This window comes from Armigeres subalbatus, chromosome 2 (assembly GCF_024139115.2).
Source record: "Armigeres subalbatus isolate Guangzhou_Male chromosome 2, GZ_Asu_2, whole genome shotgun sequence".
Lineage (NCBI taxonomy): Eukaryota > Metazoa > Arthropoda > Insecta > Diptera > Culicidae > Armigeres > Armigeres subalbatus.
The window spans coordinates 178,641,063-178,646,402 of record NC_085140.1 but is presented as its reverse complement, the minus strand read 5'-3'; positions in this window follow the sequence as shown (position 1 = coordinate 178,646,402).

Here is a 5,340-nt window from a genome sequence, read left to right as displayed (position 1 = left end):
TCATTGAGACTTAATTATTTCATATTTTAAAACAATTCGAAATTCTTTTGAGCGTATATGTATAGGGGAATTGTTTCGCCTTCTATGTTACTGAACATTAGGGTGGCTCAAAGTAGTATGGGAAAAACTTTTTTCAATTTTTTTGATGGGCCATTATTTTAGGATAAAGAAAGTATCATATGGGGTTACTGCTCCTGGATTTCATCTCATAGCTCTTATGTTCATCTCACGAAACAAAGCAATGAAACGGAATTTGATTTGTTCAGCAGTGAGCAATGTTGTTCGAAAAAGGAAGCGACTGAATTGGTGTCGCATTTCTCTGTTTCATGATGAGATGAATATAATATAGGGTGGCTCAGAAAACACTTTTTCAAATTTTTTGATGGGCAGCCCTCTTATTCGGTTCTATCTGATGCCCTAATGCTCTGGACAAAATTTCAGCCAAATCGGTCAACGTTCAGGCGGTGCTAAACTCGTTGGAAGTTTATATGTAAAAATGTATGCAGGAACATCCAAAAACAGTGATTTGCTTGCTTATATTCATCTCATCATGAAACAAAGAAATGCGAAACCGATTCAGTCGCTTCCTTTTTCGAACAACATTGCTCACTGCTGAACAAATCAAATTCCGTTTCATTGCTTTGTTTTTCATGAGATGAACATAAGAGCTATGAGATGAAATCCAGGAGCAGTAACCCCATATGATACTTTCTTTATCCTAAAATAATGATTAAAACAAAGTTACTAAAACTGAACCGTGTCAGAATAAACGTTTCAACACCCAAAATAGAACAGGGTCCCTCGGGCTGAAAGTCTCTTTAATAAAGACACAAAAAAAAAAGAACAGGGTCAAAGCTAAGGCATTCTGAAATCGCTGAAAAAAGAAAAAAAACGATTTTATCACGTTCCCTTCAATAAAATCGGGATATTACTATATACATATCGTACTTGACATTGGTACATGCTCCCAACAGTCCTAGCAACAGTCCCTAATGGATAAAATTCGACATGCCTCCAAAAATCCAAGAATTGCCCTTTGGGTTTAACGCGTAACGAAATATGCATTTACTCCTTTTAGAAATGGATCATGCTCTAAGTGATCATTTGAACTAAATTAAATATGTATTGAATGTATGTTCTATTCCAGGCCACCCAAGAACTGGAGTACAGGCCTTAAGGTCAATACGCGTAACGAAAGCTCTATTAGCTCGTTAAAGAAATTAAACATGCTATTAGTTGTGGGCCCTCCTTAGCCGTGCGGTAAGATGCGCGGCTATAAAGCAAGACCATGCTGAGGGTGGCTGGGTTTGATTCCCGATGCCGGTCTGGACAATTTTCGGATTGGAAATTGTCTCGACTTCCCTGGGCATAAAAGTATCTTACCTAAGGAGGTTAGAGTCTATCCTTCGATTATATTAGGTAAGTTGTAGAAAATATTAAACTTAAGATATTTTATTCTTTAAAATATTACAGACAAAGTCGCAAAGAATAAAAAAATACCATTTTTCATGATTTGTAGTATTTTTAAATATAATTCCAAACCACTCTTGAACATGTGTTAAAATATAGGGGAAGGTGGTATGTTGCCGGCACCCTTTTATTTTTGCTCCATAACTTTCGTCCAATGGCACAATGTGGTGATATTTGCGTACCATTGGAAGCATATAGGCATAAGCTAAAAACTAGTGGATGGATTTGTTTTATTTCATCTATTGGAAGAATTTTATTACCAATTTTGTTAGGCGTTGATTTTATGCCGTTTCAAAAAAGTAGTCCCTAAAAAACGCATTCAAGATGAAAAACTATTAAGTGGGAGCGTTATGACTGGAATGATCAAGATTTATTGTGTCAATAGCAATGAAATTTATTACATTATGTACATTATACACATTTCATAAAGATTTCAAAAATTGTTAGTTTTGCTAACAACTTGGGTTATAGACTGAAATTAGGCAATAAACTGATGCTGGGTGCCGACAACCGAAATAAGTAACCCTTTTGAAAAATGAAAATAATAGGGTAAAATGCCCAATAGTGGACCCCCTAGTAGCGAAATTTAGCTCTTCCTGTCATAAGGCTTAGAAATTTTCAACATATTAGCTATGCTTGATATCTAACAACAAGCTCTGCATCCCTTTTCGCGATACATACATAAAACACCCAAATACACGACGTTATTCGTTGCAATTAACATTTTAATGTCTAACTGAATTCGCCTATAGTAGACCCCCTGGGGGTCCATAATAGGAAATTGCTTCCCTATACATAGTTGACACTTCATTTGATTTTCATGTCCCGTTTCGGGACGTTCTCCTTCCCTATTATGGACCCCCCAAAATATTCCTATAATGGACACTCTCGTGTTTATTTTTTATAGAATTGTAAAAAATCATCTAATTTGACTTTTCAAAGCATTTCCAACTCATGTAATCAAATCATAGGACTGTAAGGCAGGTTCTCCCGATAGAATTTCATAGCACAATGTTTAAATTGTGCTGTAATAATGCAAAAATGGCTGTAGGGTCCACTATTGGTTGGGGGTCCACTATTGGTCACTTTACCCTAGTTAAATTGTGACGGTGGCATTCAATATTGAATCACAAAATAGAGTAAATTTGCTTTGTAAATACGGAATGCGCTTCACCACCATCGATCGTTTTACTACGGTTTATACCACTAAGCAAATGACCATGAAAAACTTTGGAGTAAGTTTTCACTTGACAAAAAAGTGTTTTCTCTGTAAAACGAAACAAAAGCTTCTATATGCTTCGGTAATCGGCACAACAAGATCGTACTTACATAGCACACGTATGGCAAATGTCAAAATGACCACATCTGTTTTCTGTCAAAAGTTACGACGGGGTGCACAGGTAACCAACCAGTGCCGGCAATCGACCACATTCCCCTATATTATTCGTCATATTTTTTCTCTAATTCTGTACAATTTTGTATTACAAAAAAATAAATAAAAGAAGTTCCTCTTCTAAATGCGAGCTTGGACGTTAGCAGAATAATTTAAATACATTCATTTAATACATTCATTCAAAAGAAGGGTGTATACTACCTGGAAAAACCTGGAATTATCAGGGAATTTCTCCCCTCCTGGAAAAAAAACTGGAATTATCAGGGAATTCCTGTCATAATCAGAGAAATTTCAACACCCGGTGATCATGAGTGAAATTCTCTCAAAACATGAAAAAAATCCTTACAAATATTTGAATTAATATACTAATCAAATCTATTAAAATTGTAGTGAACTTTTATGGATCGTTGTTCCGCAAAAAAAACGTTTTGCCGTCCTCAAAAGAATTCCTTGAGAATTTCCGAAGCTTATTCTTGGTGAAATCTAGGAATTTATTCGGGAAATCAATTAGGGATTGCTTTTTAAATTCTTTTGAGTATTCCCTCAGATATTCTTTAGGAATATATTAAAAAAATACTAAATTAGTTAGGATTTTTCAAAGCAATTCCTGGAGGAACTTCCGAAGGAATTTCGGGATCAGTTTTCCAAGGAATATCCGGAGGATTTTTCAATAAAATCACCTGAAGGGATTTTTGGAAAAAAAAGTGTGAGTTATTTGTGAAGAATTTTTGCTTAAGGAATTCTTGATAGAATAGCTGAAGGAATCCCGAATGAATTTTTCCAAGGAGTTTCTCGGTATTCTCGACGAATTTCCAAAGAATTCTTAAAAGCAAAATATCCGGAAAAACTCCTCCAGGTTTTCCTCAAGATACTTCTGCATGAGTTCCCAAAAAATCCAAAAAATGTCAAAAGAAAACCCGAAGCATTTTGCGAAGGTTTTTACAGTAAGAGAACGCTAGTGGCGCTGTAACCATTACACGCAAAAAACTATCTTCTAAACTGAAAAGGATTTCGTATCGATTCAACAAATTTTATTATTGAATCACGGCTTACCAGTAAATCTTTTTGATTTGAAAAAATATGATCAGTCACTTCGAAAATAAATTTTGTTGTTTCTAAAAATAATAGATTTCACTTAGTTGCCAGATACAAATTAAAATTTAGTAGAAACAAAGCATTTTTTGCCAGCACAAAAACAAAATCCAATTGTTGTCACAATTGTTGTTGCCAAATCCAATTGTATTTTTCATTTCAAAGCTTGGATTTTTTGCATATATTTGTTGTCATAGTTATGTTAATAAAAACAACGATTGTTTTACTCCAATTATTTATTTTGTCCTTACTGAAGATATGATTTATATGTGATACTTATGTTGGAGTATTTTTGCGTCCATCCTTCATTCTAAAAAATATGGTTCTGAAAAAAGAAAACAGTATTTCGTCACACGAATTAATTATTGTGCTATGAAAATTACCTTTAAGCGAACGGGAATGCGAAAAAAATGTTGTTCATCTTAATTGATTATGATTAATTTTTGTGCGGTTCACCTAAGCAAATGATGGAATTGTGAGAAAGAAATTATAAGAATTTTTAAAAGGTAGAAAGTTGAAAGTACAAAAATTTATTTAATTACCTTGAAAACTCATACATTGTATCTTTTTGTCAATATTTATTATAAATAATACTTGGTAAAACAATCTTTTTCTGACAGTTTCATATATGTGGTTCTTCACTTCAAACATGGGCCAAGTCTATTATTGAAAATTTTATTAATAATAATGAAATACTAAACTTTTCATTTATTAAATCAATTAGCGAGTTTTTTTTTTCAGTGACCAACAAGCGTCCTGCGAAACGCGGGTCGCACCTCTGGATTGCGTCACTGGCTTGAAAATAGATCCTCCAAAATTGCATTTCGCATAGATGTTGGCCCCAAAAAAATGGAAAAAATATTTGTAAGGCTGTATGAATTTTAATAAATTTGTAAAACGAAGTTGAAAAATGCAGCGTCACGTCTGTTCGCATCCAATGACCATCCAAATTATTATAAATTCAGTAGAAAACCAAATTATAGCCACTATCGAAATTGGATTTTCACCATAGTCTCGGGTGAGTGAAAATAACATAAATTTGAGTTAGTGAAACTTCATAGTGGGTGAAAATTCAACACGGGAGTAGAGGCAAAGTACTCACCGACTTTTTTCGCATTTTACTTATTTTTGGCTTCTTCCACGCAAGGGCGGATTTGAGTGAAAGGAACCATAAAGTGAGTTGTTTCGCGGTTCCGTGTAGGTTTAACGTATGGATTGTGACAGTGGCGTAGCCACGGGGGTGGTTTTGGGTATAAAACCCCCCCCAAAGACAAAATTTTTGGAAGAAATTTTTTTTTTCGAAAAAAAAAAATGTTCAGAAAACCCCCCCCAGACCAACTTTCTGGCTACGCCACTGGATTGTGAGAAAAATCTTATTTCGATAG